The sequence below is a fragment of the Crocodylus porosus genome, unplaced genomic scaffold (genome assembly GCF_001723895.1).
Source record: "Crocodylus porosus isolate Cpor-Errol unplaced genomic scaffold, CroPor_comp1, whole genome shotgun sequence".
Taxonomy (NCBI): domain Eukaryota; kingdom Metazoa; phylum Chordata; order Crocodylia; family Crocodylidae; genus Crocodylus; species Crocodylus porosus.
This window is the reverse complement of record NW_017728906.1, coordinates 135,038,878-135,055,179: the sequence shown is the minus strand read 5'-3', so window position 1 is coordinate 135,055,179 and position 16,302 is coordinate 135,038,878. Positions and strand designations below refer to the sequence as shown.

Here is a 16,302-nt window from a genome sequence, read left to right as displayed (position 1 = left end):
ATCCCCTCATTCACATGGAAGGGGGATGGCTGGAGTTGGGGGCCAGCTACCCTGAGCCCTGGTTGGCTGGTTTGCAAGCCAGGAACGGACTCCAAGAGACGATAAAAGCAGCAGCTGAACTGGGGTGTGGGAGCTGCTGACAGTGATTCTGAGGAACGATGCAGAAGAGCTGGGGTGAGCTGACCCAGCAGAGGGAGCAGAGAGACCCCTCTGAAGAGCCTTGAAGGCCCTGGGAGAAGAAGGCAGCAGCAGTCAGCTGTGCCTCCAGCCCTGCAGCAGAGAGGGAGCAGCAGCCAGGGCTTGGGGCAGAGAGCTTGTGCTCCAAGGCCCCATCACAGTGTGCTGGATATGCTGGGCATGCCGGGGGCTAGGGGTGGCAGTCGGCCCCCCACTCCACTGCAGAGAAGAGGCAGCAGCCACTAGTGCAAGCAGCATCCTTATCTGGAGCAGGGAGCTGGGTCGGTGAGTTAAGGAAACCCCTCACCTTCCCTGGGGAAGGAGGACAGCAGCAGGCAAGGCAATGGGATCCTGAGGAGCAGCAGAACACCAGGACAAGGGTCCCTGGGGGCTCGGGGCACAGGCTGGTGCTTGGAGTGGGACTAGAGAGCAGCAAGGCATGTGGGGCACCCAGCCAGTCATCTGGAACAGGGGTTTGGAGCAATGACCCCTGAGAGCTGCCTGTGCTGCTGACCCTCTGCCACTGACTGCCCCAAAGGGGACTCAGTCCTGTCCCTTATTCTGCAGCTGCTTGTCATCGGCTGGAGTCCCTGATCTTTGTGCCTGGCTCATGCTGATTGCTGCAGGAGCCTACTCTATTGCTTGTCTTTTTGGTTGCCACAGAGGGTCACCCTTCAGCCTCTTTGGAGGGTTGGGGTTTGATACAATTTGACTGCTGCAGAGCAGAAGAGACTACACTGTTGCACTCTGTCACTTACTGGGAAGCCTGGTGGAGCTGCAGGGAGTGACCACCTTGCTTTCTTGTAGTAGCACCTCAGCAAAGGCTGAAGGCTGCCAGTTACCTGACCTGTGGTTCTTGAGTCAAGGATTGACTAATGCATTCTGGTTTGTTTTGTGATTCTGGTTATGCCATTTAAGTTCACTTGTAAATAACCTTTCCTATTATTCTTGTTTTGTAAATAAAGTGTAAATAGTTAAATCAGTTAAGTGTTAGACCTTCTTGGGGCCATGGGCTGCTCTGTGGGGAGCAGGAGCCAGCTAGAAAGTAAATTGGTGCTGGCCAGAAGCCCTGCCCCACTCTAACCACACCATCCCTGATATTGGGCATGGGTGGCAACTATTGGGCAGCCAGCCGGGTTACAGAACTTTATTTTGTCAGTTATGTTCTCAATTAAAACTATGCATTTTATTAGCGGTTTCTCCCTTAGAAGGAAACTCCTTTTTTTTTTTTTTTTTTTTTAATAGATGTGATCCTCCATCCAGGTCATCACAACCAAGCTATGTCAAAATTGTGTGGAAGCTTCCACATAACTTAGCTAAGCAATGGCCTTGCTTATACATCCATAAGCTAAAATTGTCACCCCGTCTCTCATCATCTCACATCTGACTTCCACAACATCTTTTTCTCAGGCCTGACAAATATAATCTTTTCCTGCTCACAGCCATTCAGAATGCTGCTGCAAAGAGTCATTTTCCTAGCCATCACTCCTATTCTGTCATTCCTCTCTACCTCTCTCAACTGATTCCCCCTTTTCTATACATAAAACAAACTATTTGTCTTCCCCTTCAAGGCTTTCCTGGCTGATCTCCACCTCCCCTACCATCCCTCATTCAGCACTGAAAACTTGACTTCTAACTCAGATAAAATCAGCCTCCATCATCCAGTTGTTACATTTTCAAACAAGCACCATTGTGCTTTCAGTCCAAGTATTGCTGTGATTTGGGGAGCTCCCTGTTCCTACACACAAAGCTATTTCATAACCCCCCTTCAAACAGCATCTTATTAAAGTTCTCCTTTGCTATGATAGCCATACAAATCTGACAAAGGTTATGCCACTAGTGGCTGAGACTGCTTCTTATCATGCTGACTAATATTGTCTTCTTGTCTTTTTGTCTGTATTCTTTGTGGCTTTTTTGAAGTATGTGGATTATACCAAATCTAGGGAAGGATTGCGTTTTTGATCTATTATTGTATAAGGCCTACCACAACAGGGCTTCTAAGCATGGTAATGCTACAAATAAATTAGAATAACTATCATATAAGAAGATTGGTGCATGTGAATGAATTCTGAATTGTATCTTCTCACTTTCACCACTTGAAGGATCTTAATGTTCATTATTTCAGTGTAAGCAGTCCTCATTCTACTGCATTAGCAACACTCTTTGGTGTGGTCTGGAAGAAAGTACAATAAAAACTAAGGGAAATGTATCTAGAAAGACAGCTGTTTAGGTGACTGTGTACTGTCATATTGAGATGTACAGTGTAGAAATTTAATTACAGCTACCATTATCAGATAGATTGGTGTTCTGATGCCAATAGGTATGAATTAGGGTCAAAGAAAAAGAAAAAACGGGGGAAAATGGAGCTTATCAGCTCATTTCATTTTCACTAACATGCATGTCTGCTGATCTTCACTTAAGGTGGAAGGAACGCTTATCCATCCAACACAGGAATAGCAGAGCTGTCAATCTGAAGTGTCTTGCTGACTAATCTTCAAAACAAATTATTATGGTTCTACTCAAAGTCTTAACAGCAGCAATTCCATTGCTTAATAAAGGTGACATTGAAAGAAGACTAGTCGATTGAAACTGGAAGGCTGCTGGCTGTCTCAGAAACTAGACCTAGATTTCTCTTATCTATTTCTTCTACCTCTCTGAGTCAGATACTCTTCCAGTCTGAAGTATGTGCTTAGAAGGAGGATTATGTTCTCCTCATGCAAGATTATCCTCCCTTGGAAGCATTTTCTAACTTTCAGCCATCCTACTGCATAGTTTTTCTGTTGTCTTAAATGGGGACTTTCTGTTAGGGGAAGGTAACCTTCTGCCACTGTAAAACAGGTATCAAAGACTACCAAAAGCAACAGGCAGCAACTTATACTCATGTAAGGAAACAGAAAATTGGACTCAGAATGTGTTAGAAACTCATTCTGTATGGACTTCATGATACACACACCAATAGTCCTGCTGCTGGTGGACCTTGTGGTGATTATGGATCTAACCACTATAACTTGACAATGCTTAAAATAGAAGATCACAAGGATTAAAGCCCCATTTTACAGGGTTTTTTTTAAGGTGGCCCTCCATGCATAATAAAACTAGTGAAGACAAGTTACTTCATTACAAGGTGAATATAGCCAGAACATCTTAATTTAAATAATCTTTGCCCTAAAATGATTGCTTAATATGTTTTCCTGAAGCATATCATTTTTTTTGTTTTCTTTTTATTTATTTATTTATAATTAATTAGACCCAGCTACCTCACATCTTGGCAGCTGCTCCTCTCAAGAGTGTAAATAAAGTTCCCTTTTAGTAGATGATACTAGTGCTGCTTCTTAACTAAATGCAAGGTCCAGCTGAGCATGCATCACCAACATCAGTTTGACTATATTTACCACATTTAGTCTCACAAAGTTTAAGGCAAGAAAGGTCCCTTTGGTGATCTACTCTGACCTTCCATGCATCACTGACCATTGAATTTCATGCAGATTCAGCTGTGTTAAACCCAAGGACATTTGTGAGCAGTTTGATCCTCAGAAGACTAACCCATGTGCCACTGGCAGAGGTAGGTAAAGAACTAGTGCTCAAGACCTCTGAAATGTCAGGGAACTCAAAAGGCACATTATTTATAAATACCTTTTTGAATATTATAAGGCATGGTGGCCTAGCAGCCAGGCCATTGGCTTGGAATTTAGGAAACCTGAGCTGTAATCCCAGCTGTGCCAGTATCCTACTAGCTGACCTTGAACAAGTTATTTTCTCTCTTTCTACCTCTGGTTCCCTCACTTCTAAAATGGAGTAATGATACCACTCTGTCACAAAGCAATTTGGAGACTGGCTGCTTAAAATGAAGCCACCAATTATTTATTTTACACTTTTGTGGGATAACTTAATTGATTACTCACATAATGCAGTGTCTTTTCTTAAACCAATCTTACCTACTCAGGAATGGTCTACTCGTTGCTCCTTACTCTCTTATACTTACTTATTCCTCTGTACCTTGATTCAAGCTCATACTTCGTGCCAAGTTGTAAGAGTCCCACAAACTGCAAGTTCTACAATTCTAGCCCTGCTTGTCCTCTAATGCCAGAATCCATCAGAAACTTCAATAATCACTAAATTTAATCAAGAGTCATTCAAATGGTCATTCTACATTATAATGGTTAATAAAATAACATTATTAGAAAAAATGCAGGTGGGCAGATTTGAAGTTGTAAGGACAGATGAATTCTGAAATGGACTTTTTCACTTCATCTAGAGGAACTTCAGGTACTAAAAATCAATGCTGTGGAACAAAACTGTTTTACTTCAAAGTATCTGCGGCCTTGCTCCTATCTACTGATTGCTAAAACTCATCAGTCAGTATACAGGATCATAATTTCTTCGGTTTGCGCACTTAAGGAAAACGTGCTTGGTAAAAAAGGAACCTTTGACATTATCATTTTTAATTGGAAAATTCAATTTAATCAACATTGAAATGGTTCACAAAGTTCAAAAATATGCTGCTTTTGTGAAAATTTCATTTAAGAGAAAAAGGAAGTTCTGACAAGTCAAAATGTTGCTTATTCAATTTTCAGAGCTAACATTTTGGTTTTTCTTCTTAAAATTAATTTCAACAAGAACAAAGGACTTTAAGGGAACTCACCTTGAGTTAATAAATCTGCTTCTCTAGTAATCACAGACAGCATTTTCATTTAATCTTATTTCATTTTTTATTGTGTTTTATAATGTTTAGCTAAGTATAAATAAAGTAATAAAAAACACTCTGAAGTGATAGGGATAGTTTTATTTCCTTCAGAGAAATTAAGAATTTGAAAGTTTGATCTCATTTAAAATGATGACATCATTCCGGTGTTCAGAACTCTTGCTGAATACACCATTTCCTTTCCACACGCAGTTTTATTAATAAGTATTCAACATGAATGGCTGATTTTTATAACATTCTTTTCTGCTGCTCTAAAATTCTTTCAAATCAGTCTGACAAGACAGCAAACATGAGACAGAATTGGTAACAAATAGTAAGTGCAGACCCCACTGTTCAGCAGAGAACAGAAACTAGCAGTGAAACAGTAGGGAAGTCTGATACAAGCAGCGCAACAAAGACACGAAAGTCAACTCAGTGGGGTACATCACCATCTCAATTCATGCCTAGGTTAGTCCCATGCAGAAATCCCTCCATACTAAACTTAGAACATATTCCAATTTTTGTATCCATACTGTGTACCTAGGAGTTTCTGAATAGCCTGCAATTTAGATTACAAGCTGAACCTCTACCATATAATAATTGAAAAATAATTGAATTTATTAGAAGCCACAGGGGGCAGTACATTTAATAGATGTGGAGGCTCTTAGTGTGTAGTATTCAGAGCTGTCGCATCTGGAAGAGGTATGCAGTATTGTTTTTTATTTCATAAATTTATCTTAATTTCACACTCCTGCTTTTTATCAACATGTCATATGGATGGGAAAAGTCATTGCCATGCTAATTAGTAATGGATGCAAGGAAAAAAGCTGATTTTGGAGCAGCTGAAATAATTGTTTTGTTTGTAACTCCATGATAATATTTTGTATACTCAGAAATGTTTTATACATTTCTTCCTCACAAGAGGATTTAATATATTACTTGGAAATGCATATCTTGATCCAAAAAAGCACAAACTGTAACTGAAATATGAAAAACTAGGGCAATATTACACTTGGGCTGGATTTGAACTACTGTATACAATTGCATTATGAATACAGATGCAATGACCCAATTGTTTGACATTTAAGTCACAGCAGTTACTGTTTCCTCTTGGGATCGTAGAGCCAAGTCCATGGGGCCTCACCAGCCTACATTAATTCTCAGGCTCCTGGGTAAACAAGGATATGAATTACACTTTGTGAGCCATATTCATACATGTCAGTGTTAATCTAACACACCAAAACTCATTTTGCCTCCCAAAGTAGCATACAATAAGTAATTCTTTCTTCAATTATACATTCATATGGGAATCTCATTTTACATCTTATTCATAAACAAAAAAGATAAAAACAGTTAGGAAATACTTGATAGCAGAGTTTATGACTCCAGTAAATCATACTTCTGCCATAAAAGTTGAGGGGAGCATTATGTGAGGTTGTGTTACACTCCAGGATTTTATAGCCCAGAAAAAAATCAGCAATAAATTTGAATAAGGCTAAGAAGGGAAGCAGCTGGAGCTGAATGAGAGAAGTGACACCTTTATATGTTATTTCTGTTCACTGTTTAACCATAATTTTTGTTTCCACATTTTAAGATTAGATTTTTTTCTTTTTCTTCCTTTTATGCAGAAACTGCAGTGACACGTTCCTATTTTAACCTGATGTATGTCAGTGACGTTTCTTTTAATATCTTCCAAAGAACTTCTGATTATTTTGTTTCTTCCTTTAAAAAAAATCAAAATGTTTTATCTTTTACAGAAAACATATTTTTTGAGCTAATGCTCTCCCTTTCATCTGAAGATTCCTCACTTTGTCTCTCAAGACTGGGTTGGAGCTATAAATCAAGAGATATTTTGTTTAAATAGGGAAAAAATGTATGTACTATTTTTTCATTACAAACTACAAAAATAAAATTTGTGATATGGGTTAATCCATATTATATTTAAGTCTCAAACAAAATCTGCATGATTCCAAAGTACAGATGTATATTAATAAGGGGTATTGGTTTGGACCCTTTTCTCACAGCATCATTTATAACATTTATAAAGGTTAATAAAAAATGGTTGCCTCTTTCCCTGAATGTCTTACATACCTTTTCTGCATTTTTTTTGGCAACCCTTTAAAATAATGTCCCTAAGTCATTTCAAAATCTAATCCTGAGCCAAACTGTGAACTTAATCCTTCTCCCAATAGCTCCAAGGCCTATTATATAGTACTGGATTTAGAACAGGATTTAGATACCTCTGTAGCTAAGGATCAGTAAGTGCTTCTTTTATAAACTTCTAATTTTACAGGTTTAGATGTGTAAATTATCAAAGTAAATAAAATCACCTGTTGATACCTTTGAAGTATAAGAAAAATGTATTGCACAAAGAAAAAATAAGTTCTCTCTGCATTTTTTCAGTGCTTTTCTATTTTTTAAATTCAAACAATTTCTTAAAAATTTACATGCAAAACAAACCACTTTAAAAGGCACTCATACATATGTCTAAATATTACTGAAAGTTTCATTTGAATGCAAAAAGAAACAATGCCTTGTCTCAAATTTTGTCATTAGATATTGGAAATGGATGTGATGCTCTTTGTATCCCTAATCAATTTTAAACTTACACAAATAACTTCTGTACAGATCACACAATTGCACTAACAATTGCACTATTGTACCATCACAGTAGTGTATGGGTAACATATCCAGTGGTTTTTTTGTTTGTTTGTTTTTTGGGGGGGGGGCCTCTTTTGAAATAAAATTGAACACAGATAACATTGCTATATTAACAAGGACAAAATAAATTTGGTTAGTGCTTCTGTTTCTGTGTGTGTGACATCTTTGCAAATTAAATCTAATCAGTATTTGCAAACATTTTTAAGATAGTGAGACGTCCCTTGATTTCCCCAAATGATATTCTTTGAGGTTTACCAACTGCAACATGTATTCTATATTTGTAGCTATGTTTATACAGCTATATGCATACCTGTCTATATGGATAACTAAAAATGGATCAATATGAATTCTTAGGGCAATTCATCTGGGAACCCACAAAAGGAGAAGCAATTCTAGACCTAATCTGAGTAGTACACAGGACTTAGTTCAGGAGCTATCTGTTGGTGAGCCACTCTGTAACAGTGATCATAACTTAATCATTCAACGTTCTAGGAGGAGGGAGTAAGCCCCCAAAAGTCCACCATATTGACATACAACTTTAGGAAAGGAAATGACAGAAAATGAGTGAGTTACTGAGAAAGAAAAGTTTAAAGAAGCAGTCAAAAATCCCTGCATGGGTTAATAGCAGACTTAAGGAGGCATTCAAGGAAAAAAGGCATCCTTCAAAAATGCTAGTAACAAGTCAAGTGAAAAAGCAAAATAAGGCAAACAAAAAAGAATCTGAGGAGTGTCTAGCAAAAGATTCTTAAGTTAAAACTTTTAAAAACACATCAGAAGCAGCAAGCCATCTAGAGAATTGGTAGGACCATGAGATGACCAAGGAGTAAAAGGTGCGCTCTGGGATGATAAGTCCAGAGAAGCTAAATGAATTCTTTGAATCAGTTTTTAGTTCATAAGACACTGGGGAAGTTTCCATCCAGGACCAATCCTTTCTGGTAGATGACTGAACAGTTGGACCACTGAAGAAACAACAGACAGGTTTTGGACTAGACCAATACATTAAATACTAATAAGCCACCACAACCGGGTGACATTCATCTGAGAGTTCTAAAGGAACTCAGCTGGTCAAATTGAAGAACTGCTGGCAATAGTATGTAATCGTCACAATGGTCTCTGCGCCAGAAGACTGGCAGGTTGCCAATATAACATCTATCTTCAAAAAGGGATCCAGAGGTGATCCTGAGAACTACAGACCGGTGACTCTCACTTCCATCCCTCGTAAGTTGGTAGAATCAATAATAAAAAAAATGAAATTAGCAGTCACTTGGACAAATAGGATCTACGGGGAAGAGCAAATATGGTTTTTGGAAAGGGAAATCGTGCCTCACATCTGAGGGAGTTCTTCTGAGGGTGTTAACAAGCACATGGACAAGGGGGAATCCATTTGATATAACACTTGGACTTTTAAAAAGCACTCACCAAGATCCCTCACTAAAGTCATTTTTTAAATCTTTGTTGCCATGGGATTGGAGGGAAGGTTCTTTTGTGGACTGAGAGCTGTTTAAAAAAGATAGGAAGCAAAGGGTAGGGCTAAATGATGACTTTTCAGGATGGAAGGAGGTCAGAAGTGGGGTCCCACCAGGGTCTGTTCTGGGCCCAGTTTTGTTCAACATTTTCATCAGACACCTGGAAATGGGGATTTAGAGTGAAATATCCAAGTTTGCAGATCATTCCAAATGATTCTAGGTAATAAAATCCCAAACTGATGAAGAACAGCTAAAGAAAAATCTCACTGAGCTATGTAAGTGGGCAAGGAAATGGCAGACAACCTTCAATATCGACAAGTGGAAGATAATGTACCTCGGGAAAAATAAGCTCAGCTATACAAACACAATGCTGGGTTCTGAACTAGCTGTTCTGAGTCCAGAAAAAGACCTTGGAGTCATTGTAGATAGTTCTCTAAAAAATGTCAGTTCAATATGCAACTGTGACCAAAAAAATCCACAGAAGTGTTGTGCATCATTAAGAAAGGAATTGAAAACAAAATGGAGAACATCATTACGCCACTATACAAATCCATGGTGAGCCCACATCTTGAAGACTGTGTGCAGTTCTGTCCCCACATCTCAAAAAAGGTTGTAGTAGAATCAAAAAGGGCAACAAAAATGATCAGTCAATGGAGCAGTTATCACAGCAGGAGAGACTAAAAAGGCTAGGACTCTTCAGCTTGGAAAGGAGAAGGCTGAGTGGGATATGATAGAGGTCTAAAATCACGAAGGGTGCAGACCAAGAAAATGGGGAACTGTTGTTTACCAAGTCACAGAATGCAGAAACAGGGGGCACCTACTGAAGTAGGTGGCTGTTTTAAAACTAACAAGGCAAAGTAATTTTTTAACATAAAACACAGTTAATTAATGGAATTCATTGCTACAGGAGGTGTTACAGACAGATAGCATGTTGATGTTCAAAAAGTGGCTAAATAAAATCACGTGCAATAAATCTATTAATAGCTTTTGAACAGAACAATTGGAGATGTTTCCTCTGGCACCTCTACACCAGTAATGGCAGATCATTCTAGATACAACTGGTGCAATTTTCTCTGTAATATCCATGTCTGCCACTATCAGAGACAAGATACTGGGCTAAAGGGACCATGGATCTAACCCAGTACAGCACTTCTTATAATCTTATGTAAATACACAGCTTTTTTTCTCATTACATTTGTTGTGCAATACCACACACTACAAGAACAGAAGATACGGGATTAAAAAAATATATGACTATACAAGAAGTGCTCTTAAACACACAAAAGAACAAACAGGTTAACTGAGAACCATTTCTAATACACATACATGCATATCTGCACACGCATGCACAGAATCAGACTATAGCTTACTGCTGTCAGGTGATGACCTGAAAAGCTTAGATAGAATCATACAGCAGTAGTAATCAAAGTATAATACAACAGAACTTCAGCAATTATGTTTCAAAATCTGAGAAGTCTAGTCTTTTCAGCTGGACCTTTGAAAGAATTTTTTTACTTGAGCAGTAAAATCAAAGCCAGACATCTCAACCTGCCAAGACTCAAATGTGGGATTCAATAAAGCCAAAATGAGGGACACAAAAATCTATTCATGCAGGAAACTTAAAATGACATGAAATTCATTCTTTTAGCTAAAAGAAAAAAAAAAAATCCTCTCCAACCTCAACTCCACAATCCTGCACAAAATAATTTTCAATAATAAAAGCGAAGTGATGCCAAATTTGTATAGAACTTAATTATCTTTAGGAGCAAACTATGTAATATTCCCTTAAAAAGGAACAATTGACAACTATGATCAGGTTGGTAGGATGAAACAATATGACTCTTCCCTCGACTCTTGGTAGTTGTAAAACTATTTATTCAGTCATTTTTATAGGACTGTTTCTGAGATATTGGACATAGGTTTTCATTCAAAGTATGCCAGCAGCTAACAATTCAGATTCCATGTAGCTCCCTGTGAATGCACTGAAAGCATCTGAAAAAGGACTTCAGTAGAGATGAATGAAATGAAAGAAAAAATATTAAACTCCAATAGACTTCTACAGGGAATCTGGATAATACCATTTAATTAAGAAACAGCTGGTTTAGTTGAGGGAGTTTTCTAAAAATCTACATACCCCAGTTAGATAAAACTTAAAATAAGAATTTCACATTTTATATTATTTACAGGAAATGTAAAACTCTCAGAAGTACTTAGATAAAGCTGTGAAAATATGGAATTATCACTTTGCTCCAGTCTTCAGGGGAAATGTTCGTGTTTTTTTTCCTTCTGGTTTACATCTCAAACCAAGCACTTTCTAAATATATTTACTTACCCCTCTAGCCAATCACCTGTCTGTTGTTACTGTCAAAACTAGTGAAAGTGCACTCAGTGCTTATTGTAATGCTGTCTGTTTTCACTATGGCCTCATATGAACATAACATTTCTCTTGAGAGAGTTGCTGCTCTCTCCCAGGAGAAAGCATTCAGGTTTTTTTCTCTCAGAGTAAAAATGGCTTCTCCCAGGGAAAAATAACCTGGGAACAACCAAGGTTAAATCACTCCTGGGAGTGTTTCTCCTGGGAGAATGGACTGTATGTACATGCTGTGGTTTCTCTCAGAACAGAACATGGTCCATCAGCATGCCTGCCCTCTGCCTTGGGACTGTGTCAGTCACTGGACTCTGCTGCTCTGCTCCTGCAGGAAACAGAACATTCCCCATCACAATACCCACACCATGCTGCAGAGAAACACAGGATGATTATGGGCATTCTGGGTCAGCCAATCAGGGCTACCCTATGCACTGCTGCCATCTGTCACCAGGGAGACTAAAGGAGCCTGCAGATCATGTTGAGATGTGTGTACAGTCCATTCATCCATCCCCCCTTCCCCCACCCTCCTCCCATACTTCCCCTGACTTCACCAGAAGTTCTCCATTCTTCAAGGTCTCTGCATTTAAATTTCTGTTCAAAAAGCTCTGGTAAATTTTTCTACCAGGTGAACAAATCTGGGAGAATTCTCCCAGATTATTTGACTGTGTGTACACAGCCAAAATCAAGTATGCATGCAAGGCACAATTATATATATACTTGTTATATTGAACACATCTCTAACAACTTCATGCCTTGAGGCAAAGTCAGTTAAAGTCGATAGCAATACTTCCATTGACTTGAATGGGTTTGATCAGAATTCCTGATTGGACTTAGCTCTACTTTCAGTGAATAGATGTAGTTCTATTTTTAGTAAAGTCAATACCTTCAGTAAGAATGGGATCAGGACATTTCTTCAATGCAATAAAGCTTTATTTTTCTTATCAATGACATATGTTATGGTATTTAGATAACTGTAGGGCCCAAAACAAATGCTACCACACAGAAACTTGATAGCCAAAACAATTTTCTTGCCCTGACCTAAGATGTACAGTACAAATGTTACAGTAATGGAAAACATGACTGCTATTTAGATCAGAATTAATTTTAGTGTAATTTCTTATGCCTTACTATTGTGGTAACATTAATTTGTTTTGCAACAATATACTCTCACCATCTGCTTTTGGATATATGGTCAAAGAAAATATAGATGTAACTAAGCTATTCAATGGAATAACACAAATATACTTCATTCAGCTGTTAGGAGAATAAATCTATAACATTTATATGCAGGTGTTAATACACAGCTTACGTTTATCTACCTCACAGGGATGTTATGAAAATTGATGTTAGTAAAATTCTTAAAATGGGCACTAATTAACATATAAAATATACCATTTCTGAAAATGTAATATTCCTAAGTGTATATAGAGGTCTCTTACTGTAAATCAACACCCATTATGATCACTATAGGATAGCAGATCAAGAAGATGGTTAACTATGTTAATTTCAGTTTCTTAATAGTATCCTGTTAACCATGGATCATAGTTACTAGTATGCTCCAGCTGTCATAATTGCAGTGATTTAAATCAGTTCTTTAAAAGGATATATCAGCCTGTTCAACAAGGCTAGTGCTGCAAAGCAGTGCTTATTGGTGAATCTGAAACCATAATGTTATAGTTTATGTTTTTAAAATTCTGGGGTGATTTACCAAAGTCATTTCAAAGTTTTTGCACATCCATACATTCTCATTTTGTTAGCATTTAGAGTCTATAGGTGAAGTCAGGCTTCCTGAGAGACAGCTAACGTTGGAAATTAATTAGGTCATGCAATATATGCTAATGTATTAGAAAACTTGGGCCCACATTTTCAAAGTAGTGCATGACTAACTGTGAATGCTCAAATTCCTTAATGCATATTAGAAGTTTGGGTTGACCATGTTGGAGGCTTTTAAAACTTGTCTATGTTGATTAAAACGAGTCAGAAAACAGTACTTTACAATTAACCACTCTGTAGTGGTTACTTAAGTGGAGAAAAAATGGTATATTTTTTGGACATCATGGAGAAGCTGTGTCTTAAGGGATTTGAATTATAAATATATTTATGTCACGGTTAAAAGTTTTAAAGTAGAGTTAAAAGCCCAGTATAAAAACAGTTATAAACACCTTCAAGAAAAAAAGTTAACCCCATAAGCCTACTGTTGATAGGGGTAAGTAGAAATAATTGTAAATGACCCAGATAACAACAGTTAGTTGCTAGGAAATCTACTCATGGATCAGGATGCCATTGCTAGTTACCAAACAACTGCAGAACAAGAAGATGCTCCCTAGTGTACATATATAACCAACCTTTTTAGCACCTGCATCAAAGTATATGAGAACCTGGGAAACATTAATGAATTTATCATCACACCACTTTTATTTTATTGCTCTCCTTTTTACAGAAAAAAAAAAGTGCTCTGGTGGCACACCGGTTACTTGCAGAAGGGACAGGCACAGAATCTAGATCTCCAAGATCCCATATCAGTACTTTAATCATACTACCTTCTACTACTTTGTGCGCTCTCTCTCTCTCTTTCTCCCTCTCTCTCTCTCTGACACACACGCACACACACACACACTCTTCCTCAATGAAACTCACATGTCTAGCAATTTTGACAATGAAGCATGTTAAAGAACTACGCCACTGTAAAATGTTGGCATTCTATATTAGAGAAGTTATGTCCCAGATAATTTTGGCTTACCTGAATTAGTTTTTGGCTATGTCAATTAATTGTCCTTAGCCCATGTTATATCTGTAGGACATATCCATAAAATGATACCACATTGTTAATTATAATTTCCTGTTCATTTTAATGACATTTGAAAAGCTTTTGTAGCTTACTAAATGAGCCACTCAGTTTCCTTTTCTGCCTGGTTAGTGCCTACCAGCAAGTAACCATGTACAGCAGGGATACTCTAATTACTGGCAAAACCAAAGGTCACCTAATTCCAGGCAATGCAAATAGCCTAATTATATTGTTTCTTAAGGACTTTTCCAGACAAGTGTCAATCAACAAAAGCAGCAAATACTGAAAGAAATAGTCATATTTAGAATAAATTCTACAAATTTCCATATATAGCATGGTGCAGTGCAATGAAATGACACCACATGAAATTGGTTGATACAGAATTTAATTACTATGCTACATAATGGGGAAACTACAGGGTACTTAAAAATTTACATGAAAACTCTTTCTATATACCTTTCAGCAGTTACAGCTTCATAATTATATACATGAACACCCCGGTTATATAGAAAAAGCCCATGATTTAATGTTCCAAACATTTTATTCTATAAAAATTGAACCCTTCAGCATATCAAAATTTCTCTTTATTAACCTGGAAACTAGGAATGGGAGAGAAAGACACATAGCAGAAATCTTAACTGCTATGTATATGATTATTTTAAAGCTGTTTCTATTGATACATTGTGGTAAACTGAACCATGCAAGTACCAGAATGATATTAATAAGGTGAATTTCAATATCTTAACTAGAACATTACATACAGGATCTCAGCCCTAGCTCATATTTTTTTCCCTCCCTCTGTTTTAAATCCTACCCACTATGGACACATCCACACATGCAAGCACGTGCACTTGCAGTGGCTCAAATAAAAGTGGTGCAGATTTAAGCCAGGGCTTTTTGCCTCAGCGCATGTGCTTGGACATGCACTTTGCTGTGGAGCAAATTGTGTCACTAGGGGCAAAATAACCCTTCCCGGCTCCTCCCAGATCTTCAACCAGGGGGAGCTAGAGCCTGGGGACAGCACAGGTGCTGTATAAAAAGTTGCCCTGTCCTGGTCCCACCAGTATAAAAAGCCACCCTGGCAAGTAGCTCAGGGCTGCTAGCTCTCAGAAGCTTATGGGGCCCAGCCAATTGGTACCTGGGAACACTATCCCTTGTGCCAGCTGGACTGCTGAAGCAGCCCTGAGAATTCCCTGAACCCTTTACGCACTACAGGAGTCTAGCAGTGGGGACTGCTGCCTGGCTGTAAGCTGCTGTGCACCTGTCAGACTCAAATGAGGACTGCAGAGACAGTAGAGTCATCTGCCCCTCTGGGCCAGCTGCCAGTGAACTATGGTTACAGGGTTGGCCTCTGTATGGCACTACTGCCATGTGTGCCCCCTGCCCAGCCATCTGGGCAGCTATCGCCCAGAAGATGTTCCAGGTGTGGTGGCCTGCTTTGAACTGTCAAAGCATGTCCTCCTGGCTCCATCTGGAAAACTGAAAAATCCCAGATAAAAAAATACCAAAGCCACTCTGTAAAATACCCCCAAATCCATGTTCCTCCACAAGAAAAACAAAAGACCACTATAATGAGAGAGAGAGAGAACAAGACAGAGATAGTGATCAGTTGGATAATGTTTTATTGATATATCTACAGTGGTAAAGCAAGTCTTTTATCATAATAATAAAGTGAACTCTAAATACATGTTTCATGAATACACATTTTGCTGCACTTCCACAAGGAGATGGCCCCTACACAAGGGGTCTGTCCCCCCAAGGGGTTCAGTCCCCCAAAAAGGGGTACAGCCCCCACACAAGGGATTCACCCCCAGCAGGGGGTTCAGCTCCTAAACAAGGGGTACATCCCCCACACTAGGGGTGTGGCCCCCCAACAGAGGGTACAGCTCCACAAAAGGGGTTCCACCCCCTAACAGGGGATTCAGCCCACACACAAGGAGTACGCCCTCCCAATAGGGGCCAAATGGCCCCCACAGGGGCTACCACCCCCCCTGCAAGGCCCACATGCCCCCGCAACTGCTGCCTCCTGGCCCCATCCCCCATCCCTCACATGGATTTCATAGACATTAGGGCTGGAAGGGACCTCAGGAGATCATCGAGTCCAGCCCCCTGCCCAAAGGGCAGGAAGTCAGCTGGGGTCATAGGATCCCAGCAAGATAAGCAT

At 39.0% G+C, this 16,302-nt stretch overlaps 1 protein-coding gene across 4 annotated transcripts in view; it reads right to left on the bottom strand.

Annotated features, from left to right (window-relative positions):
* Positions 1-16,302, bottom strand: part of PCDH9 (protocadherin 9) — a 975,348-nt gene that overhangs the window by 399,341 nt on the left and 559,705 nt on the right. The gene's annotated exons all lie outside the window — the stretch shown is intronic.